The sequence below is a fragment of the Muscardinus avellanarius genome, assembly GCF_963383645.1.
Source record: "Muscardinus avellanarius genome assembly, chromosome: 3".
In the NCBI taxonomy this organism is placed as follows: Eukaryota; Metazoa; Chordata; class Mammalia; order Rodentia; family Gliridae; genus Muscardinus; species Muscardinus avellanarius.
Window position 1 is genome coordinate 130,119,636 of NC_137788.1, and position 25,695 is coordinate 130,145,330.

General features: G+C 42.2%; 1 protein-coding gene across 1 annotated transcript in view; it reads left to right on the top strand.

Annotated features, from left to right (window-relative positions):
* ZNF609 (zinc finger protein 609) overlaps nucleotides 1–25,695 on the top strand; it is a gene marked incomplete at both ends in the record, with an annotated part of 163,118 nt that overhangs the window by 74,070 nt on the left and 63,353 nt on the right. The window lies entirely within an intron of this gene.

Sequence of the window (25,695 nt, forward strand, 5' to 3'; positions counted from 1 at the left end):
GCCCCTGAGTTCCACCCCTAGCACTGCAAAATAAATAAATAAATAAATAAATAAATAAATAAAAAGTAGGTCCAGGGGTATAGATTGGAGGTAGAATACCTCTGGGTTCAACTCCCAGTAAAATATAAAAGCATGTGTGCCCGCACACAAAGATAGAATTATTTTATTGTTAAATTATTGATTTGGTTGTAATAAATCGTCACAGCAACATTTTTTTTGGGGGGTGGTACTGGGGGTGGAACCCAGGGGCTTTTTACCTCCGGGCTATACTCCCAAACCTATTTTATATTTTTTTTGGAAACAGGGTCTCACAGCCAGCTGAGGCCTATGCGATCCTCCTGTCTCAGACTCCCAAGCGTGGGGATTACAAGCGTGCGCCACCACGCCTGGCTCTCAGCAACCTTTAAAGTTAACTGTTATTAACTATTTTCCAGATGGTTAAGTCAGAGATTAAACCCAGAAATAGTACAACAGGATTCAAATCTTTATTTTTTATTTATTTAATTTCTTTTGTGGCACTGGGAATGGAACCAAGGGACATTCTGTCTTTGAGCTACTATTTTTTATTCTTTATTTTGAAACAGGGTCTCACTGAGTTGCAGAGGGCCTCACTACGTAGCTGGGATCCTCTCGTCCCAGCCTTCCAAATGCTGGGATTACAAGTGTGTACCACCACGCCTGGCATTCGAATCTTTAGTTATATGTAGTTGAGTCTTTATTTGGTTAGGAATGCCTAGGAGTATTGTTGGCTGTTTTAGAGTTGCTTGGAATTTTCCTTTGAGAAAGTGACATTTAGGCCAGGCCTAAAAGACAAAAAGCTAGCCATGTAAAAATTGGAAAGGAGGTCGGGGAAGAGTACTAGGCAGAAAGCATAGCAAGTACAAAGGCCTAAAGGGGAAATGTGTTAGATGTAGTCCTAAACACAGAAATTTTACCACCTCTGTGAATCTTTACTGAATACTCTATTTAAAATTCCACATTACAAAAAATTTTCTCTTCCTTCTTCCATTTTATTTTATGCACAATGTTTATCATTATCCAACATCCCATATAATTTATTTTTGCCATGCCATTTATTTGTTCATTTATTGGTACTAGGGCTTGAGCAAGGGGCATCCTACCTCTAAGCTCCCCCACCCCCCAGCCCTTTGTAAAATTTTTTTTTTTAATTGTTTTGCGTTACTGGGGATGGATGGAACCCAGGGGAATTCTACCTCCAAGCTACATCTCCAACCCTATTTTGTTTGTTTTGTTTTGTTTTGCGGGTCTAGAGGTGGAATCCAGGAGCATTTGACATCTGAGCTACATCCCCTGCCCTATATTTTATTCTTTATTTTGAAACAGGGTCTCACTAAGTTGCAGAGAGCCTCACTAATTAGTAGCGGAGGATGTCTGCGAACCGCAATCCTCCAGTCTCTGCCTCCCAAATGCTGGGATTACAGGTGTTCCCTACCAAGCCCAGCTTCTTTCAGCAAATTAGCAACAAATTTCCAGGTGTATGGTGTACACCTGTAATCCCAATACTTGAGAGATTGAGACAGGAGGATTGTAGGTTCAAAGATAGCCACAGAAACTTAACAATATTCTCAGCAACCTAATGAGACCCTGTTTCAAAATAAAAAATAAAGTCAGGCATGGTGGCACACGCTTGTAATCCCAGCATTTGGGAGGTCAAGACAATAGGATTGAGGTTTGTGGACAGCCTCAACTACTTAGTAAGGCCCTTTGCAACTCATTGAGGCCCTGTTTTAAAATAAAGAATAAAAATATATATGTAGGGCTGGGGACGTAGCTCAAAGTAGAATGCCTCTGGGTTCCATCTCCAGTACCATAAATAAATAAATAAATAAATAAATAAATAAATAAATAAATAAATAAATATAGGACTGGGGGTGTAGATAGGAGGTAAATGCCCCTGGATTCAATCCCCAGTAACACACACACACACAGCCACAAGTCTCATTTCCTTGAACATTAAATACATGTGGTCTTGAATGCATCCATAGTACATAGAACAACACAAGCATATAGCAATTCCTGGATAAATACTTGTGGAATAATATAATAAAGTTTGAGCTGGGCATGGTGGTGCATGCTTGTAATTTCAGTACGTGGGGGGCTGAGACAGGAGAATTGTAGTTTGCAGCCAGCCTCAGCTATTTAGTAAGGTCCTTTGCAACTCTGCCAGACTCTGTTTCAAAATAAAGAATAAAAAATAGGATTAGGGGTACAGCTTGAGGGTAGAGTGCCCCTGGGTTCCATCTTCAGAACAGCAAAAAAAAAAAGAATAAAGTTTGAGGGAACGATGGTTATGAGATGAGAAGATAGGCAGAAACCAGATCTGATAATTACTTCTAAGTGGTTTGATTTTATTTTTTCCTAAATAGCAGTAGTCAAGAACAAAGTTCCATGGATGACTTATTAAATCATCTACTTTTTTATTTTTATTTTTGTTTGTTTATTTATGGTACTGAGGATTGAACCCAGGGGAATTCTACCTCCAATCTACATTCCCAGCCCTTTAAAAATACTGTTTTTGTTCTGCCTTCGAGCTATATTCCCATCCCTATTCTATTTATTTATTATTTGTTTATTTATTTATTTTGCAGTACTGAAAATTGAATCCAGGGGCATTCTACTTCCAAGCTATACTCCCAGCTCAATTTTTTTTTTTTTTTAATTTTGAAACAGAGCCGGGCGTAGTGGTGCACGCTTGTAATCCCAGCATTCGGGAGGCTGAGACCTGGAGGATCGCAGTTCACGGACAGCCTCAGCTACTACTTAGGCCCTCTGCAACTCAGTGAGACCCGGTTTCAAAATAAAGAATAAAAAAAAAAAATAGGGCAGGGGGTGTAGCTTGGAGGTCAAATGCCCCTGGGTTCCATCCCCAGACCTGCAAAAAAAAAAAATTGAAACAGGGTCTCACTAAGTTGCAGAGGGCCTCACCAAGTAGCTGAGGATGGCTGGGAGCCTGTGATCCTCCTGTGTCAGCCTCCCAAGTACTGGGAGTATAGGTATGTGCCACCATACCCAGCAATATTTTTTTTATTTTATTTTTTGTACTGGGAATTGAACCCAGGGACATTCTACCCCAACCTAAATCCCCAGGCCACTTTTATTTTTATTTTGAAACAGGGTCTGATAAGTTAATGAAAGTCTCACATTGCTGAGGATGGCTGAAAATCTTCAATCCTATTGTCTCAGCCTCCCAAGTACAGGGATTACAGGTGTGTGCCACCACTTCCATCTTATATCTTTAATAAATGATGAAAGTAAAGCCAAGTGTCCTGGCACATGCCGATAATATTTGGGAGGCTGAGACGGGGGGGATCGCAGGTTCACAGCCAGCCTTGGCAATTTAATGAGGCCCTCTGCAACTGAAGTCCTTTCAAAATAAGGAGTAAAATGCTTCCAGGTAGAGTGCCCCTGGATTCACTCTTAGAGAGAGGGCCTTGAGAGGGGGGAGTTGAAATAAATTAAGTAATGTAACAGTAGAGTCAAGTCATAGATCAAGTTAGTTTTTTACTTTCATTACCGAGATCCTCCTGTCTCAGCCTTTCAAATGCTGGGATTACAAGCCTGTGCCATCACACCCTGCTGTATAAATGACCATTTTAAAATCAGCATTTTTCTAGAAAACCTAGGAACTTTGGTCTTTATCATTGATTTGAATGCTAAGGAGGAAAATGAGCTCCCCTCAACATTATTATGCTTAGGAATTTCATGTGTGAATTAAAGTTATCTTATACTTCATTAATTCCTACCCTCCCCAGCCCACCCCAAATCCCCAACCTTCACTGATATGATTTAGGATCCCTTTTTCTCCAAGGCAATGATAGCTGGAATCTCAACATTAAATTGCCCTGTGAGCTTTTGTTTCTCTTTCATGCCAGTGCTATTTTTTGGTGCCCAGGGGCACATTTGAGAATTCACCTTCTCTCTGAGAGGTTTTTGTTTGGCAGTTTTTATCTTACTGCCTTTCTCTGCTGTGAAAGGATAAAGATATAGCTTGAAAAGAAAGGAACCTGCAGGGGTTTATTGATGGAGTTCCTGTCCCACCATGCCCTAGGCATAGTTCAGGCATACTTCTGATGAATCGCTGCTCTTAGTATTTAGTATTTACTGATCCTTATATCCCAGTATTGTGCAAAACATAGAATCTGCCCAAGGGATTTAACAGCTAAATCACCCACTTGATCTGTTGGCTCTCTCCCTCCCTCACCTTTGTTGGTGGCTACGGGGAATAATAAGGGAGATATAAAACTGTAAGCAAGAGGAAATCTAGACTGTGTAGCTTTATTGCTGCCTGGGAAGTGGCCTGGGAGTTCAGATGCAAGGATTTGATGCTTTGTGCAGCTGCCATAAATAACCTGCTCTCATTGGGGTCAGGATGAAGTATTTCCACATGGTTGCACAAGTTCCTTTTCTTTTTGCACTGATGCTCCCTCTTTCTTTCATTAATTGCTTAGCAGTTGCTGATGCAATTAAAACAAGATGTGTCTGCAGACTCTGTGGTTTGCTGTCAGAGCCCTCTCTCTAAGGTCTTCATCTTGCTGCTAGGGTTGGGTGAACATCTGATTTTCAAGCAGAGAGAGGGAGGGACCTGTGGCTGCAGTTTAATGAATTCTAAAAGCAGCGGCTTGCAGGGTTGGATTTCTCCTGACACTCTAATCATTTTACCAAGCCCAGCTTTAGTCCCTTGTGCTGTTCATTAATGGGGCTTATATTTGGCAGCACAGTATACAGAAATGAATCCTGCTGAATTCCTTGTGCTGGTGACATAGAAAATACTTTTATTTTTAACTAACAGAGAACATAAAGGAAAGGGTTGTCTCAAAATACAAGAGTCAAAATAAAATCTAGGGGTTTCTGGGGCTGGGATGTAGCTCAGTGGGTTCGATAGCCAGTTCCAAAAAGAAAAAAGGAGAGAGAGACTTCCCCAACACACACACACACACACACACACACACACACACACACACACAGCTTTCTGAAAAACAAGAATCTAGATGTGTGAAGAGGGCTGGATTGCAGCACTTAAGTACCCAGAAGTGCTGATGCTGCCAGTCTGAGGACCACACTTTGACTAGTTCTGGCCTAGAAATAATTTAAGGAGAGATCTGGTATATTGAAATTATAATCTGATTTATTTTATTTTATTTATTTTATTTTTTTACCAGAAGCCACGCTCCCTCACAGTTCTCTTATTAGTTCATTAATGGTTTTTGCTGGCCTGTATGTCACTGTATATCAGTTAGGGTGCTTGATTCTGAAATGTGAAGATATAGTTGCTTACCGGATGTGGTGGTGTGCACTTGTAATCCCAGTATACCCCCAGCTGTATTTTTTATACTTTATTTTGAAACAGGGTCTCACTAAGTTGCAGAGGGCCTCACTAAGTAGGTGAGGCTGGCCATGAACCTGTGATCCTCCTGTCTCAGCCTTCCAAGAACTGGGATTACAAGCATGTGCCATAACGCCCAGCTTCCTATTTTTATATTTTACATTGAAACAGGGTCTCACTAAGTTACAGAGGGCCTTGCTTAATTGCTGAGGCTGGCTGTGAACCTGTGATCCTCCTCTCTCAGCCTCCCAAGTACTAAGATTACAAGCATGTATCAACATGCCCACCTTAGATTTTATTTTGAAGCAGAGTCTTGCTAAATTGCTGAGGCTAGCCTCAAACCTGTAATCCTCATTTCAGCCTCCCAAGTACTAGGGTTATTAGTGTGCATCACCAGGCCTGGCTGTGTGTGTGTGTGTGTGTGTGTGTGTGTGTGGTACTGGGGGTGGAACCCAGGGGCTTTTCTACCTCCGGGCTACACTCCCAGACCAATTTTATATTTTTATTTGGAAACAGGGTCTCACTAAGTTGCTGAGAGCCTCACTCAGTAGCTGAGGCTGGCTTTGAACCTGTGCAATCCTCCTGTCTGAAGGCTCCCAAGCGCTGGGATTACAAGAGTGCGCCACCACGCCTGGCTTTATTATTTTTTGTTTTGATACGGGATCTTTTTAAATTGATTGCTCAGGCTGGCCTCAAATTTATAATCCTCCGGCTTCATCCTCCTGAGTAGTTGGAAGTATTAAATTCTAGAGATTTTAGTATTTTCATAGACTTGTACAAATTTTACCACCATCTAATTTTATGGCTTTTTCATTTCCTTTTTCCTTTTCTTTCTTTCTTTCTTTCTTTCTTTCTTTCTTTCTTTCTCTTTTTCTTTCTTTCTCTTTCTTTCTTTCTTTCTTTCTCTTTTTCTTTCTTTCTCTTTCTTTCTTTCTTTCTTTCTTTCTTTCTTTCTTTCTTTCTTTCTTTCTTTCTTTCTTTCTTTTTTGATACTGGGAATTGAACTCCAGGAGTATTCTACCTCAGAGCCACACCCCAGCCCTATTTTTGAAACAGAGAACAGAGTCATACTAGGTTGCTGAGAGTCTCACTACTTTGTTAGGGTTGACCTCGAACTTGTGATCTTCCTGTCTCAGCCTCCCAAGTACTAGGATGACAGGCATGTGCCAACACACATGGCTTTTTATGGCATTTAATAACTTCAGGAAAATATTCTGTACCCATTAGGAGACACTCCTCATTCTTTCCTTCCCCAACCCTTGGAAACCTCTACTGTACTGTTTATAGATTTGCCTATTTGAACATTTCACATAAATGGAATCATACATTTGGCTTTTGTGCTGGCTTATTTTCACTTAGCATAGTATTTTTAAGATTCATTCAAGCTGGGTGCAGTGGCATCTACCTTTAATCCCAGCTACTCAGTAGACTGAGGTAGGAGGATTGCAGATTGGAGGCCAGCCTAGGAAACCTAGTGACCCTTTCTCAAAATAAAATGAGATTAAAAAGGGCTCAGAGTACAGCTCAGTGGTAAAGCACTTGTCTAGTATGTACAAGCCCTGTGTTGTTTTGTTTTGTGGTACTGGGGGTGGAACCCAGAGGCTTTCTACCTCTTGGCTATATTCCCAGACCTATTTTTTTATATTTTATTTGAAAACAGGGTCTCACTAAGTTGCTGACAGCCTCACTAAGTAGCTGAGGCTGGCTTTGAACCTGTGCAATCCTTCTGTCTCAGCCTCCCAAGCACAGGGATTACTAGCATGCGCCACCATGCCTGGCAGGCCCTGTGTTTAATACCCAGTATCACATTAAGAAAACAATACTGAAAATAATACTGAATACTGGGCATGGTGGCGCACGCTTGTAATCCCAGCATTCAGGAGGTTTAGACAGGAGGATCATGGTTTACTGACAGCCTTAGCTACTTAGTGAGGCTCTTTACAACTCAGTGAGACCCTGTTTCAAAATAAAAGAATAAAAAAATAGGGCTGGGGGTGTAGCTCAGAGGTAGATTGCCCCTGGGTTCCATCCCCAGTACCTCCACAAAAAAATAATAATATTCAGGCAAGCATGGTTGCACGTGCTTGTAATCCAGCATTAAGGAGGCTGAGACAGGAGGATCATGGTTCAGGACAGCTTCAGCTACTCAGGGAAGCCCTTGATAGACATGTAAAGTGTTTCTACTTTTTTCCTGTTATGAATAATGTTACTGTGAGCATTCATCAAAACAGGATCTCACTAAGTTGCTGCAAGCCTCACCTATTTACCAAGGCTGGCTGCAAAGATCCCCCTGCCTCAGCCTCCCAAGTATGGGGATTACCAGTGTGTGCTACAACTCCCAACTCTGTCCTTTCACTTTCTTGATGATTCTTAGTTCTTTATATCGCTTGACTTCTTAGCAGTTTGATTATTCTCTCAGTAGTTTCCTTACTTGCTTACACATTCTCCTAGTGTTTCCCTCACCTTAATGTATGCTTCAGCTCTTTCACTGCTTATTTTTAATCTCTCCAACCTTTAAACATTCAAGTGCCCCAGGGCTCAGTTCTCAAACTTAGTCTCCGTTACGCCCACTCTCTTCATTATTGTCTCTGCCCTTATTTATATTCCGACAGCTTCATTTCTACTATATACCTCATATTTTCATCTGCCTCCTTGACATTTCCACTTAGATATCTGATAGGCATTTCAAACTTAGTATGTCCAAAGCCAGATTTCTGATTTTTTTCTTCTAAAATATAATCCTCTTTCAATCCATCTTCTAATTACTTGAGCCGAGGAGTCATCCTTAAATCCTCATTCTCTCCCTCTCCACATCCAGTCCACCAACAAGTCCTACTGTCTCTGTGTCTAATATATTTTGAATCAAGCCTTTTCCCAACACCTCCACTGCTACTAACCTTGTCTAAACCACTGTTTAACTTCCCCTGGGTTATTGTTACAGTCCCTAAATAGTACCCCTGTTTTTAGTGCCCTATATAGCCTTTTCTCAGAATACCTGCCAGAAAGGTTATTTTAAAGCATTTGGTGTTATTTCTCTCCTAGTAGTGGCTGTGCGTGGTGGCGTACCCTTGTAATCTCAGCATTCAGGAGGCAGAGACAAGAGAGTCATGGTTTGCGGACAGCCTCAGCTACTTAGTGAGGTCCTTTGCAGCTCAGTGAGATCCTGTTTTAAAATAAAGATTAAAAAATAGGGCTAATGGAACCCTGGGTTCCATCCCCAGTACTAAAAACAACAACAACAACCAAAAAAAAACTTGGAGTAAGTCAGTTATGGTGGTGCATACTTGTAATCCCAGTACTTGGGAGAGTAAGATAAGATCACAGTTTCAAGGACAGTCTCAGCAAGTAGTGAGACTCTCATCAACCTAGCAAGACCCTGTGTCCAAATAAAAATAAAATAGGGCTGGGGGTGTAGCACAGAGATAGTATTCAATCCCCAGTGCCTCCAACCCCCCCCCCAAAAAAAAACCTGTAGTGAATTTCTGTATCATTCAAAAAACAAAATTAAAAAAAACAGCATTCTATAGTCAATGGTATTATCTAGCTGCTTTCCATTTTAACCTGACCTATTCCTCCCTCCCTCTCTCTTCCCTCTCTTCTCCCTCCCTCTCTCTTTCTTTCCTGTCATACTAGCTTCTTTAGTATTCCTTAAGCACTCAAGACATTCCTCCCTTTATAGCCTTTGTGCATGCTATTTTCCTTCAGCCTACCCTTGAGTTATCCTCAAGGCTTCAATAACAGTGCCATGCAAACCCTACAGAGCCAGAGGCAAAAAGAAAAATCATTAATACTGACAAAGTCTTTTGATTTTTGGTTTGGTTTGGTACAGGGGATTAAACCTAGGGGCATTCTATATCTGAATTACACCCTCAGCCCTTTTCATATTTTATTTTAAAACAGGATCTCAGCCACGTGTGGTGTCACATACCTGTAATTGCAGTACTTGGCGGGGGGGGGGTGGTCTGAGACAGGAGGATCGCAATTCGCGGACAGCCTCAGCTACTTAGTGAGGCACTTTGCAACTCAGTGAGACCCTGTTTCAGAATTAAGAATAAAAAATAGGACTGTGAGCCAGGCATGGTGGCGTGTGCTTGTAATCCCAGCATTTGGGAGGTTGAGACAGGAGGATCACCATTCAGGGCCAGCCTCGGCTACTTAATAAGGCCCTTTGCAACTTGTGAGACCCTGTTTCAAAATAAAGAATAAAAAATAGAAATAGGGGTGTAGCTCGGAGGTAGAATGCCCCTGGGTTCAATCCCTAGTACCTCAAAAAAATTAATTAATTAATTAATTAAACAAATGGTCAAGTGTGGTAGCACATACTTGTAACCCCAGTACTTGGAAGGTTGAAACAGGAGGAACACAGGTTCTCAGCCAGCCTCGGCTACTTAGTGATGCCCTGTGCAATTTAGTGATACCCTGTTTCAAAATAAAGGAGGCATGGTGGCTTGTAATCCCAGCATTTGGGAGACAGAGATGGAGGATTGCAGTTCGTGGACAGCCTCAGCTACTTCGCAACTCAGTGAGACCCTGTTTTAAAAATAAAAAGACAGCTGAGCGTAGTGGGTGGCGTGCAGGCTTGTAATCCCCTCGCTTGGGAGGCGGAGACAGGAGGATCGTGCAGGTTCAAAGCCAGCTGCTCACGCTGGTTTAAGAGACCCTGTTTCCAAATAAAAAAGTATGAAAATAGGTCTGAGTGTAGCCCGGAGGTAGAAGGGTTTCCAGGAACCCCAGTACCACCATAAATAAATATATAATAAATAAATAAAATAAATAAACTGAAAAATATGGCTGATGGTGTAGCTCGGAGGTAGAATGCTCCTGGGTTCCATCCCCAGTACTGCAAAATAAATAAATAAATAAATAAGGCTAGGGATGTAGCTTAGAGATAGAACCTGAAATCCTCCAGTCTCAGCCTCTCAAAAGCTGGGATTACAGGCGTATGCAACCATGCCCAGCTTGATATATAATTTTGAGGTGATTGATTTAGACAGCTTTAAGAAATGGTTAGCATGCCGGACATGGTGGCGCACACTTGTAATCCCCGTGCTTGGGAGGCTGAGACAGGAGGATTGTGCAGGTTCGAAGCCAGCCTCAGCTGGTTTAAGAGACCCTGTTTCCAAATAACATATAAAATAGGCCTGGGAGTGTAGCCCAGAGGTAGAAGGCCCCTGGGTTCCATCCCCAGTACCACACACACACACACACACACACACACACACACACACGTTAGTTTAGCTGAGCATGGTGGTACATACTTGTAATCCCAGTACTTGAGAGGCTGAGGCAGGAGGATCGCAGGTTCACAGCCAGTCTCAGCTACCTAGTGAGCTAGTAAGGCCTCTACAATTTAGTGAGACCCTGCTTAATATTAAAGAATGAGAAATAGTGCTGGAGGTGTAGCTCAGAGATATAATTTCCCTGGTTTCAATCCTCAGCACCGCTAAAAAAGGAAAAAAAGAAAGAAAGAAAGAATTTGGTACATTACCACATGGTTTGTAATATGCTAATAAAATAAGAACCTCTTAGAATGTAATTTTATTTATTTTCCTCCTTCTGTAAGAGACTAGGAAAGAAATTATTTGGTATACAGTTAGGCATCGTGTTATTATAGCAAAACTTTGCTAGGAATTTCTCTTTACACTGGTAGATTTTTTTTTTTTTTTGTACTGGGGTTTGAATCTGGGTGCATTCTACCTCTGAGCTACACTCCCATCCCTATTTTATTTATTTATTTTTAATTTACTTTATTTAGAGTACTGGGGATGAAACCAAGGGGCATTCTACCTACCAGCTATGTCCCCCAGCCCTATTTTTTATTTTTTTATTTTGAAACAGCATCTAACTAGATTTCAAAGGGCCTAAGTAGCTGAGGCTGTCAGTAAATCTTCAGTCCTGTTTCACCCTCCCAAGTACTGGGATTACAAACATGTGCCACCACTCCTGGCTTCCTGATTTATTTTTTACTTTGAAACAGTGTCTCACTGAGTTTTGGAGGGCCTTGCTTAATTGCTGAGGCTGGCTGGGAACCTGTCTAAGCCTCCCAAGTACTAAGATTACAAGCATATTTCAGCATGCCCACCTTATATTTTATTTTTATTTAGAAACAATGTCTCACTAGTTTGATGAGAGTTTCACTAAATTGCTAAGGCTGGCCTCAAACCTATGATCCTCCTGTCCCAGCCTCCCAAGTACTTGGATTTTAGGCTTGTACCACCACACCTGCATTTTGTTTTTATTTATTTATTTTTGTTTTGGTATTGGAGATGGAACAGGAGCATTCTACTTCCAAGCTATACCCCATCCTTTTTTTTTTTTTTTTTTTTTTTTAATTTTGAAACATTCTCACTGAGTTACAGAGGGTTTCACAAAGTTGCTGAGGCTGGCCATGAACCTTTGATCCTCCTGTCTCAGCCTCCCAAGTACTGGGATTACAGGTTTGTGTCACCATGCCCATCCTGCCCATTTATTTTTGTTCAGAAATAGGGTCTCTCTAGGTTGCTGAGAGTGTCACTACATTTCTAAGACTGAGCCAGGCATGGCAGCACACACATAATTCTAGTACTTGGGAGGCTGAGACAGGAGGATCACAAATTCAAGCCTGGCCTCTGCTACTTAGGGAGGACCTCCACAACTTAGTGAGACTTGTTTCAAAAAGAATAAAATATAGGGCTGGGGGTGTAGCTGGGAGGTAAAATGCCCCTGGGTCCACCCTGTACTGGGAATAAGAAAATTTTCTAAGGCTGGCCTTGAATTTGTGATCCTCCTGTTTCAGCCTCCTGAAATACTGAGATTACAGATGTGGACCACCATGCCTGGCAGAATTTTAATATTTCATTGATTGAAAGAAAGTATCTTATTGTCTGAGAGATAGATGCATCTGGACTATTTTGCCATTATATTTGAAATATACATTATCTAGCCTGGCATGGTGGCTCAAGCTTGTAATCCCTACGCTTGGGAGGTGGAGACAGGAGGATCAGGCAGGTTCGAAGCCAGCTGTGCTGGCCTTAAGAGACCCTGTTTCCAAATATTAAAAAGTATAAAATAGGTCTGGGAGTGTAGCCCGGAGGTAGAAGGGCTTCCAGGAACCCCAGTACCACCAAAAAAAAAAAAAAAAAAAAAAGAAAGAAAGAAAGAAAAAGAAATATACATTGTCTCTATGTAGCTAAAAAAAAAATTATATTTTTCTAGGACATGTCAATCCAAAGCCATTGGCTTTAGGTGGTACCTCTGTCTCATATAGTTCAGAGAAGTTTCTAATTATAGTGTGTTATTTTTATAATGAAAATGCATGTCTGAATTTAGAAGTTCTCATTTTGATGGATATACTTGTAATAAAGCCAATAGCTGTGCTATTAAGGATAGCTGCTCCTGACAGTCATAAAAAAAGATTAAATTCAAAAGGGAAAACAAAGCAGGCATAGTGGAGCATGCTTGTAATCACTGTACTTGGAGGGCTGAGACAGGAGGATCAAGGTTCGCGGACAGCCTCAGCTACTTAGCGAGGCCCTCTGCAACTTAATGAGACCCTATTTCTTTTTTTTTTTTTTTTTTTTTTTTGCGGGTCTGGGGATGGAACCCAGGGGCATTCAACCTCTGAGCTACACCCCCTGCCCAATTTTTTTTTTATTTTGAAACCGGGTCTCACTGAGTTGCGGAGGGCCTCACTAAGTAGCTGAGGCTGTCTGCGAACCGCGATCCTCCGGTCTCAGCCTCCCAAATGCTGGGATTACAAGCGTGTGCCACCACGCCCGGCTCCCCTATTTCAAAATAAAGAGGATGTGAGGGCGATCTGGCTGCGACATCTGTCAGCCCATTGATCGCCAGGGTTGATTCGGCTGATCTGGCTGGCTAGGCGGGTGTCCCCTTCCTCCCTCATTGCTTCATGTGCGTCCCTCCCGAAGCTGCGCGCTCGGTCAAAGAGGACGAACCTTCCCCGAATAGAGGATCAGTCTTCCGTCAAGGGTATACAAGTAGCTGCGCTCCCCTGCTAGAACCTCCAAACAGGCTCTCAAAATAAAGAATAAAATTAAACTGAGGGTGTAGCTTGGAGGTAGAATGCCCCTGGGTTCCATTCCCAGTACTAGTACTGGGGTGTGTGTGTGTAACTCTATTTTATAGAGAAACCAAGGTCAAGAGAGCTTAAATGACCATAGGTAGTGTCTAGAAATCTTTAGAAGCCAGAAAGGTTTTCTTTCCATAATTAAAGTCAATTTATTACAGACAGAAGAGGAGAAGCAGATTGAGAGAGAGACCTCCTAAATCCTGTGTGTGTGTACATTACTGGGGATTGAACTGTGGTTTTCTACATCTGGGCTACATTCCCAGTCTTATTTATTTATTTATTTATTTATTTATTTATTTATTTATTGCAATGCTAGGGTTTGAACCCAGTGGCATTCTATCTCCGAGCTACACCCCAGCCCTATTTTTTTACTTTGAAATAGTCTCACTTTGGCCGGGCGTGGTGGCGCACGCTTGTAATCCCCGCGCTTGGGAGGCAGAGACAGGAGGATCGCGCAGGTTCGAAGCCAGCCGCGCGCGCTGGCTTAGGAGACCCTGTTTCCAAAAATGAAAATATAAAAAAAAATAGGTCTGGGAGTGTAGCCCGGAGGTAGAAGGGCTTCCAGGAACCCCAGTACCACCAAAAAAAAAATAATAATAATTAAAAAAAAAAAGAAAAGAAATAGTCTCACTTAGTTGCAAAGGTCTTCACTAAGTAGCTGCAAGCCTGGATCCTCCTTTCTCAGCTTCCCAAGTACTGGGATTACAAGTGTGCACCTCCGATGCCAGTTTATCCCCTATTTGTTGCGGGTGTGTGTGTGTGTGTGTGTGTGTGTGTGTGTGTGTGTGTGTGTAGTAGTAAGAATTGAACCCAGGTGCATTTTACCTCTGAGCTACATCCCTATCCCTATTTTTTAATTTTTATTTTGAAATAGGGTCTCTCAGGGTTGATGAGAATCTCACTACTTGCTGAGGCTTTTCTCAAACCTGCAATCCCTTTGTCCCCAGCCTCTCAAGTACTGGGATTATAGGTCTGGGCCACCACGTCTTGGCTTTTATTCCTCCACCTCCATTGAGAGCTGTCCTACCTATTTGTTTTTCTAAAGATTTCTTCCAGAGTCAAGTGATTAGCCAAATGCCTAAGTGGAGATAAAGTGCTTTCTTTCCAGCTCCTTAGAGAATTACAGGATTATTACCAATTTGTCACATGCTGACCAATTTTATCTGCTGGGGAGACTGTGCTTTGGGATTATGCAATTAATTTTATAAGAAGGGGAAGAAAAAGGTTGTGGAGACTGCTGGAGATTATGAGAACCTCTTTCTCAGTGTGTGTGTGTGTGTGTGTGTGTGTGTGTGTGTGTGTGTGTGTTACTGGGGATTGAACTCAGAGGCATTCCACCTTTGAGCTACAATCCCAGCCCGATTTTATTTCTTATTTGGAAACAGTTTCTTGCCAGGTTGATGATTCTCACTACTTGCTGAGGTTGTCCTTGGACCTGTGATTCTTACGTCTCAGCCTCTCAAGTGCTGGGATTACAGGCATGCACCACCGGGCATGGCTTCTCAGACTTAATAGTGAAACACAGATAAAAGTTTTAACTACCCAAATAGGGCAGGTGATTTAATTATATCTTAAGTATAAATGTTATTTGGGTTTTTTTTTCCTCCTGGATTTGTTCCTGTCTTGCTCAGTTGAATACTAGCAAGTTCCACTTTAGCTCCTTCAGAGTAGAGTAATACAAGAATTATTTCAATGTACTCTGTCGTCTGAGCATATATTTCAGCCTGAAATAAAGATGGGTTTTTTTTTGTTTGTTTGTTTGTTTTTTGTTTTTTTGGTGGTACTGGGGGTGGAACCCAGAGGCTTTCTACCTCCAGGCTATACTCCCAGCCCTATTTTATATTTTATTTGGAAACAGGGTCTCACTAAGTTGCTGAGAGCCTCACTAAGTAGCTGAGGCTGGCTTCGAACCTGTGCAATCCTCCTGTCTCAGCCTCCCAAGTGCGGGGATTACAAGCATGCGCCACCACGCCCAGCAAAGATGGTATTTAAAAGCAAAAAGAAAAGCAAAAGCTCATTTAATCACCTTTTTTTGTTGTTTTGTTTTTTAATGGTACTGAGAGCTGGGCATGTAATCTCAGTACTTGGGAGGCTGAGACACGCGTTTGTAGCCAACCTCAGCTACTTAGTGAGGCCTTGTAAAACTTAGACCCTGTTTCAAAATAACAAACAAACAAAAAATGATACTGGGGTTTGAACCCAGCTGAGCTATACCCCAGCCCTATTTTATTGTATTGTATTTATTATTGTGGTACTTCTACCTCCAAGCTACACCCCCAGCCCTATATTTTATTATTTATTTATTTATTTATTTATTTTGGCGGGTCTGGGGATGGAACCCAGGGGCACTCGACCTCCAAGCTACACCCTCTCCCCTATTTTTTATTCTTTATTTTTTGAACAGGGTCTCACTAAGTTGCGGAGGGCCTCACTAAGTAGCTGAGGCTGTCCGCGAACTGCGATCCTCTGGTCTCAGCTTCCTGAATGCTGGGATTACAAGTGTGCGCCACCGCACCTGGCTTTATTTTTATTTTGAAACAGCGTCTCACTAAATTGTGGAGGGCCTCACTAAGTAGCTGAGGCTGTCTGCAAACTGCAATCCTCTGGTCTCAGCCTCCCGAATGCTGGGATTACAAGCGTACACCACCATGCCCAGCCTCCCTCAGTCTTTTTTGTTTTGTGTTTTGAAACATGGTCCCAATAAGTAGCTGAGAATCTCACTAAGTTGGTGAGGCTGGTCTTGAACCTGCATTCATCATGTCTCTGCCTCTCATGCGATCAGACTCGGCTACTTCATTTCTTTCTTTTTTTCTTTGTGGTACTGGGGTTCCTGGAAACCCTTCTACCTCTGGGCTACACTCCCAGACCTATTTTTTATATTTTTATTTGAAAACAGGGTCTCTTAAGCCGGCACAGCTGGCTTCGAACCTGTGCGATCCTCCTGTCTCCGCCTCCCAAGCACAGGGATTATAAGCATGCGCCACCACGCCTGGCTACTTCATTTCTTAACATTGAAATTTGGAAAAGTGAGCGAGGCATGATGGCTTATGCATGTAATCCTCAGTTTGTGGGAGGCTGAGGTGGGAGGTTTGCATGTTTACTACCAGCCTCAGCAGCTTAGTGAGTCTCCACAACTTAATGAGACCCTGTTTCAAAATAAAACAATAAGCTGGGTGTGGTGATGCATGCCTGTAATCTTGTAAACTTGGGAGGCTAAGATGAGAGGATCTAAGGTTCAAAGCCAGCCTCAGCAATGTAGTGAGGCTCTCAGCAACCTAGCAAGACGCTTTTTCCAAATGAGAGAGAAAATCAGTCTGAGAGTGTAGATCAGGGATAGGATTTCCCTAGGGAGGAATAATAAAAACTGGAAAAGTGAACTGATGTCTGAAGCCTGGCCCTACTTCTTCCTTTTATTTATTTCTTTCTTTTTTTTTTTTTTTTTGGCAGGGGGACTGTGTGTGAGAGTGGGGATTGAACCCAAGGGCATTCTACCTCTGAGCTATACCCCAGCCCTATTTTTTATCCTTTTTTTTTAATTAAAAAAACAAACAAAAATAATAATAAAAAACAGGGTCTCAGTAAGTAGCTGAGGCTGGCTGTGAGCCTGCAATCCTCTTTCAGCCTGGCAAGTACTGTGATTTCAGGCATGCACCACCCTGACCAACCTACTGCTTCCTTTTTAAGCTCATTACTCCAACATAAATCAGTTTAAGTAAGTTGAGGGTAGTCTGTGATGGATTTGAAGATGCCGCTTAAGATGAGCTAGTGAAAGCCAGTCATACTTTTAATACAAAGTGTCTTTTGGAATATAGAGACTGTTGTTAACAAAGAACTGACCCTCAGTGGTTTGTTTTGTTTTGTTTTGTTTTTGATGCTGGTGATGGAACTTAGGGGCATTTTACCTCTGAACTACACCTCTACCCCTTTTTTTATTTTGTTTTGTTTTGTTTCTTACAGTACTGGGGATTGAACTCAGAGTCATTCTACCTCCAAGCTATACCCCTAGCCCTATATTTTATTCTTTTTTGAAACATGGTCTCACTAAGTTGTAGGGGACCTCACTAAATAGCTGAGGCTGTCCCCGAACCTGCGATCCTCCTGTCTCAGCCTCCCAAATACTGGAATTACAAGCATGTGTCACCATGACCAACTGGACCTCAGTTTTAATGGTACCCATTCCCTAGACCTCCTAAACTTCTAGAATTAATTCTTATTTCCTCATGGGTATGAAATGAAATACTCATGAAATGGCAACCTCTTTCCTGCTTTAGGGGTTTGCATATGATATTCCCTTTGCTAGAAGTGTTTATGCCTTGGTTCTCATGTGAAGGGCTCTTCTATCTAGTCTTCTCATCTTTCAGGCTGCAGCTAAAACCCAGCATCTTCAGAAGTAACCATTCCTGTCTACCCTAGGCATCTCCCTGGGTGTGTTCTGTTATCACATGCCCAATTTGTTCCGTAAAAGCAGTTGCCAATTTCTGTGTGTTTACTCATCTCTTTCATTTACCATTCTACATCCAGTATGTAACACTGGAGCTTCATCACGTAATGAGAACTGGATAGTTATTTGTTAAATTATTATATATGTAAATCCAGGGCTTGAACAACAATAAAAAGCACTAGGAATTTGGGCCCTTCCTCCAGCCCTTGTCCCAGGTTACCTTAATTGTCCTCGGATTTCCACTGACTGGCACACAGCACGAATCCTGAAGAGGGAACTAGAAGCTGTGCTTGACACCACTGTGCCGAGAATGTCTCAGGCAGCTTTGAGTTAATATTTTATTATCTCTGTTCCTCAGCTTGTCATGCCTTGTTTTTTCTCTTCCCTGTGACTTCTCACCTACCACTTGACTCTGACTCAGATCCTCACACTAAAAGGATATAGTAGAGAAGCAAGGCCGGCCCCGCAAGCAGGGGAGGAAGGATGAAATGACAAGGGCCACCAGAAAGCTCTTTTAGAACTCTAATCGCTGTGAGGTCACAGAGCCTAGAATGAGAGGGACTTTGAGTGCCTCTTTCGTGCTCAGCGCCTCCAGCTCCAGTGCTGAGCTGGCAGGCAGGCACCTTTCCTCCTCAGTTACTGTCAGAGCAACATGAAGGTCAGGCAGAGAGAGACAAATGAGAGCAGCTTGGGAAGGGAGGTTACCATGGTAACAAGCAGGCAGGACTGCTATTTGGAAATAAGCCTAATCATTCTCCTTCTCCCTCCTTCTCAGCACAGGAAGATAGGTATTGTTTAGCTGACCTGCATCCTTGGGGTGGAAACCATAATCTCTTTCTGACAGTTCCCAGTGACACTGGAATGAGCTGCTTTGCATTTTAATTTGATAAGCAGAAGCCACATTTTTGTCAGAAGTGCTGGAAATAAGGCTTTTCCTGGCTCTGTTCCAGGCAGAATTCTGGTTGCCACAGAGAGGGGTTTGAGATTGATGTTTATTTCTCAACAAAAATTTTGCATATTTGCATATGCATGAAATATGCCTACTGGTTTTAGACAACTAGAATCAGATGAACACAGGCTCTCCTTAGGTTATAAATCTGCATTTACCTTATGAAGGTCACTGAGTTACTGCTTCATCCTAGGTCTTAGGAACCACCCAGATATTTTGGGCCAGTCCTGTTGCCCAGTGACCTGTGCAGTTGATATTCTGACTTAATGTCATTGTACTCCTGCCTTCCCTTTCTACTTAACATGCTACATTATTCTCACTTTCTTCCCCTACTTGCCAATTTCCTATTAATTTGGGCCCCTTCTAATAAACTCTAATATATATAAACATTTCTTTCCTTTCTTTCAAAATAAAAAGATTTTAAACTAGAATACATTCTCATGTAATAAAAATTGAAATACCGAAATATAGAAGAAACCCAAAAAATTTTCTAGAATCTCGGTACCCAAAAGTCATTGTTAGAATATCCTTCCAGATTTCTATCCTCTAATTCTTATCATTTTTTTTGTTTGTTTATTTTTTGGTACTGGGAATTAAACCCAGGGACATTCTACCTCCAAGCTAGACCCCCAGCCCAATTTTATTTTTGTTTTGAAACAGAGTCTTCTTCAATTGCTGAGGCTGGCCTTGAACCTGCAATCCTTCTTTCTCAGCCTCTCAAGTACTAAGATACAGGTGTGTAGCCGGGCGTGGTGGCGCACGCTTGTAATCCCAGCATGCATTCGGGAGGCTGAGACCTGGAGGATCGCGGTTCGCTGACAGCCTCAGCTATTCAGTGAGGCCCTCTGCAACTCAGTGAGACCCAGTTTCAAAATAAAGAATAAAAACTAGGGTAGAGGGTGTAGCTTGGAGGTCAAATGCCCCTGGGTTCCATCCCCAGACCCGCAAAAAAAAAAAAAAAAAAAAAGATACAGGTGTGTGACACCATGCCTCACTGCTTACTGAGGCTGTTCTTGAAACTGCTATCCTCCTGTCACAGCCTCCCATGTACTGGGATTATAGACATTCACCACGCCTGGCTGAGACCTTGGGCTACTTGTTGTTTTGTTTTGTTTGTTTTTTGGTTTGTTTTGGTTTGGTTTTGTGCTACTGGGGATTAAATCCAAGGGCATTCTACTTCCAAGCTATACCCCAGCTCTATATTTTTTCCTTTATTTTCAAACAGGGTCTCAGTAAGTTGTGGAGGGGCCTCACTAAGTAGCTGAGGCTGGCCACAAACCTGTGCTCCTCCTGTCTCAGACTCTCAAGTGTGAGACCCTTTTTTAAAATAAAGAATAAGCCAGGGTAGACTGCCCTCTGAGTTTGATCCCCAGTACCAAAATAAATAAATAAAATAAAATAATAAAATATAGGCTGGGCTTGATGGTGCACGTTTATAATCCCAGTACTTGGGAAGCTGAGACAAGAGGATTTGTGTTCAAGGACAGCCTTAGCTACTTAGTGAGTTCCTCACAACTTAGTGAGACCCTTTTTCAAAATAAAGGGTCTTGGGGTGTAGCTCGGAGATAGAATGCCCCTGGACTCGATCCCTAGTACTGCAAAATAAAATAAAATAAATAAATAAATAAATAAATAAATAAGGCTAGGGGTAAAACTTGGAAGTAGAATGCCCTGGACTCAGTCCCCCCTTGTACCCCCCCCCACAATGTTAGAGGTATAGTTCAGAAGTAGAATGGCATAGATTCCATCTCTAGTGCCACATAAATAATTATTTTGCTTTTATTATCATGGTTATTATCAATATCAAACTTTCCTGTGTTCTTTTTTTTCTGGATTTACTCCTTTGTATTTAAGTATTTATATATTGTTTATTCATGTGGCCCTAGGGATGGAACGTAGGGGCATTCTACCTCCGAGCTACCTCCCCAGCCCGATTCTTTATTTTTTTATTTTCAGACAGGGTCTCACTGAGTTGCAAAGGGCCCCAATAAGTAGCTGAAGCTGTCCTCAAACCATGATCCTCCTGTCTTAGCCTCCCAAATACTGGGATTACAAGCAAGCACCACCATGCCCCGCTAAGACTCTATTTCAATAAGTAAATATTTCAATAAATAAAGCCAGGCATGGTGGTACACGCTTGTAATCCCGGCATTTGGAGGCTGAAACAGTGGTTCACAGATAGCCTCAGCTATTTAGTGAGGCGCTCTGCAACTCAGTGGGACCCTGTTTCAAAATATAGAATTAAAAAAAAAATTGAGCAGGGGATGTAGCTAAGAGGTCAAATGCCTCTGGGTTCTAGCCCCAGACCCGCTAAATAAATAAATAAATAAATAAATAAATAAATAAATAAATAAATAGGGCTAGGGGCATAGCTTAGAAATAGAATGCCTCTGTTTTCAGCCCCCAGTACCAAAATAAATAAAGTAAATGTTAGTATTCCATAGGTTCTCTCCCCAGCTTTCTTTTTTTGTCTCTATTCGGTATCCATAGGCTATATCATCCAAGCCGTCTATTATCTCTTATCCTACACATCTAGCCACCTACTTAAATCTTGTGTCCAAAATTGACCTTGTTTTCTCTTTCAGTCCCACCAATAGTTTCTTGTCACCTGTACCATTGCTACTATTTTCTTGTATCTTCTTTCTGAGGTAACGGCCCCAGATTTTTTTTTTTTTTTTTTTTTTTTTTGCGGATCTTGGGATGGAACCCAGGGGCATTCAATCTCCAAGCTACAGTCCCTGTCCTATTTTTGTTCTTTATTTTTTGAAACAGTGTCTCAGTAAGTTACCAAGGGGCTCACTAAGTAGCTGAGGCTGTCACAAACTGTGATCCTCTGGTCTCAGCCTCCCAAATGCTGGGATTACAAGCATGTGCCACTACGCCTGGCTCAGAAACTTTTATTTATTTAGTTAGTTTTTGCGGGTCTGGGGATGGAACCCAGGGGCATTTGACCTCTGAGCTACACCCCCTGCCCAATTTTTTATTATTTATTTTGAAACCAGATCTCACTGAGTTGCAGAGGGCCTCACTAAGTAGTTGAGGTTGTCTGCGAACTGCATCCTCCAGGTCTCAGCCTCCCAAATGCTGGGATTACAAGCGTGCGCCACCACGCCCGGCTCAGAAACCTTTAAATCACCTCAGATTGCTCCTGGATGTTGAGTCAGTCACTGAAGCCAATTGATCCCACCTCTAACCTATTCCTTTCTTTCCAAGACAACTACCTGCCTTGGTAGTCATTAAGACATCCAGCCGTCCAGTCATGATCATATCTTACTTGGACTAGTATAGTAGGCTTCTAACTAGTGTCCTTACCTTCTGATGAATCTTCAAAGCAAAGTAAAACTCAAAAAGCATCTAAGTTCTGCCACTTTCCTGCTTATAACTCCACATTGACTTTCTCTACTGTGACATGTAATCCCAAACCATTCTCTTCAACCCCTCCTCCATCACAGACAATTGTACCTCCCTGTCAGGCTAAGTATTTGGAATTGCATCAGACTAAAGTAATCTCAGTTTTTTAGCTGAGCATGGTAGTGCATGCCTGTAATCCCAGTACTTGGAAGGTCAAGACAAAAGGACACAGGTTGGAGGCCAGCACACAGTAATTTAGTGAGACTCTGCTTCAAAACAAAAAGTAAATTGGGGCTGAGTGTGTAGCTCATGGGTACAGTGCCCCTGGGTTCAATGCTCAGTACCAGAAATATTAATGATAATAATGGTAATGATCTAATTTTATCTTTCAGTTGAATTTATTCCTTAAAATTTAGCTGAAATCGGGCGTGATGGTGCACACTTGTAATCTCAGCACTTGGGAGGCTGCGACAGGAGGATCTCACAGGTTCAAAGCCAGCCTCAGATACTTAGTGAGGCTCTCAGCAATTTCGTGAGACCCTGTTTCCAACTAAAATATAAAAAATAGGTCTGGAGTATAGCCCAGAGGTAGAAAGCCCCTGGGTTCCACTCAGTACCATCAAGAAAAAAAATTTTTTTTAGCTGAAGCCAGGTGTGATGGCACAGGCCTTTAAGCACAGCTACTTTGGAGGCTGAAGCAAGAAGATTGCAAATTGGAGGCCAACATGGGCAATTTTGTATCAAAAATTAAATTAATAGGGCCATCAGCATACCTGAGTTATGCTTGGCTTGCATATGTGAAACCCTGAGTTTAATCCCCAGGACCACATATATACAAAATCCAGCTGAAAATGTCTCACGTGTCTCACTTGCTTCTCTCTTGGGTAGATAGATGCATGTGCTTCTGCCCCTTCAGCCTTGACTCCTTTGCATCCTGCTGGACATTGCTTTAGTTACTTGTTCATATTTACTACACCTAACCCAGGCTTAGTGATCATATTCTTTACAATAGTATAATGCAGAGCCAGGTGTGGTGGCGCACATTTGTAGTCCCAGTACTTGGGAGGCTGAGACAGGAGAATTGTGTAGGTTCGAAGCCAGCCTTGGCTAATTAGTGAGGCTCTCAGCAGCTTAGTGAGACCCTGTTTCCAAATATAAAAGAGACCCTGTTTCCAAAATATAAAATAGGTCTGTGAGTGTAGCCTGGAGGTAGAAAGCCACTGGGTTCTATCTCTAGTCACACACACACACACACACACACACACACACACACACACCCCCCAATAGTATAATGCCTAGACCACATAGATAATTACTGATGTTGAATGAAAAAAGGAGTCCAGAAAAAGAATGCTCATTAGAAACCAAATTTGGTTCTAAATAAAAGCACAGTGCTGGGCGTGGTGGCACACACGCTTGTGATCCCAGCATTCGGGAGGCTGAAACCAGACGATCGCGGTTCCCGGACAGCCTCAGCTACTTAGTGAGGCCCTCTGCAACTCAGTGAGACCCTGTTTCAAAAATAAAGAATAAAAAATAGGCCAGGAGGTGTAGGTCACATGCCTCTGGGCTCCATCCCAGACCCAATAAATAAATAAATAAATAAATAAATGCACAGTAAATCAGCCCCCACTCTTCTTTTCCCCCAATAGAGTTGCTAGGTGTGTAAGTACCTTGATTTTGTCTAGGACTTGAGAAAGCTTTTTATGATATTCTAGATGACATACTGATAAAATGTGTACTGGATCGTGATACAGTTGGGTGATTTTATGCCTGGCTGAAGAGCTATATTTAAAGAATATAGATTACTAGATGTTTATCAGCTAGGATGGAGGTGGTATACCACAACTGCCTGTGGTCCAATCTTGTTGAACGTTTTTATTATAACTTCACTGACTAAATAAAAGTATGTCTATAAACTTGTGGTTGATAAAGTGTTCCTGACTTTTTCAGTTGTGATAGAAACCTGGGTCAAACTAGCTTAAGCCAACAAGGAATTTGTAGGTTCCCAGCAATGGAGTTTTTTGTTTTCAAGCAAGGGCTTAAATAATGTTATTGGAATTCTGCCACTGTTTACCTCCCTATTCTGCTTTTCCTTGAATTGTCTTTATTCTTTGTGTGTGGTACTGGGGATGAAACCCAGGGGTATTTTACCTCCAAGCAAGACCTTCAGCCCTATTTTTTTATTCCTTTTTTTTTTTTTTTCCAATACTGAAGATTGAACCCCTCAGGGACATTCTACCTCCCAGCTCTATATTTCATTCTTTTTTTTTTCCTTTTTTTTTTTTTTTTCTTTTTCTTGGTGGTACTGGTGTTCCTGGAAACCCTTCTACCTCCAGGCTACACTCCCAGACCTATTTTTTATACTTTTTATTTGGAAACAGGGTCTCTTAAACCAGCGAGGCTGGCTTCGAACCTGCACGATTCTCCTGTCTCCGCCTCCCAAGTGCGGGGATTACAAGTATGTGCCACCATGCCTGGCTGTGGCACACGCTTTTAATCCCAGCATTTGAGAGAATAAAAAATAGGGCTGGGGGTGTCGCTCGAAGGTAGAATGCCCCAGGTTCCATCTCCAGTACCACCAAAAAAAAAAAAAAAAAAGGAGAAGGAGCCAGGCATGGTGGCATATCCCTGTAGTACCAGTATTTGGGAGGCTGATACAGGAGAATTGTAGGATTCAAGGACAGCCTCAACAAGTGGTTAAACTCTCACCAACCTAGTGTGATCTTGTTTCAACATAAAAATTTAAAAATAGGGCTGGAAGCTGGGCGTGGTGGCACACACTTCTGATCCCAGTACTTGGGAGGCTGAGACAGGAGGATCAGGATTCTTGACCAGCCTCAGCTATTAGTGAGGTCCTCCACAACTTAGTTGAGACCATGTTTCAAAATAAAGATAAAAAAATAGAGCTTGGGGTGTAGCTCGGAGGTAGAATGCCCCTGGGTTTAATCCCTAAAACCCCACACAAAAAAAGGAAAAGAAATAGAGAAGCCTTGGGCATATCTCAGTAGTAGAGTGCTCATATTCATGCTCAAGGCCCTGGGATTAGCTTCTTATAACACACACACACACACATACACACACACACACACACACACACAACACCCTTATAATCTCAGCTACTCCAGAGGTCATCTTGGGCAATTTAGAGGGACTGTGTCTCAAAATAAAAATTTTTAAAAAGGCCTTGTCATGGCCGGGTATGGTGGCACACACTTGTAATCCCCGTGCTTGGGAGGCTGAAACAGGAGGATCGTGCAGGTTCGAAGCCAGCCTCAGTTGGTTTAAGAGACCCTGTCTCCAAATAAAATATAAAATAGGTCTGGGATTATAGCTCGGAAGTAGAAGGCCCCTGGGTTCCATTCCCAGTACCACCAAAAAAAAAAAAAAAGGCCTTGTCTTGTAGCCCAGTGGTTCAGTCTTTACTTAGCATATGTGAGGCCCTGGGTTCAATCCCAGAACTGGAGAAAGAGAGAGAGGGAGAGACAGGAGAGAAAGGAGAGAGAGGGAGAGGGAGGGGAGAGGGACGGGGAAGGGAGAGA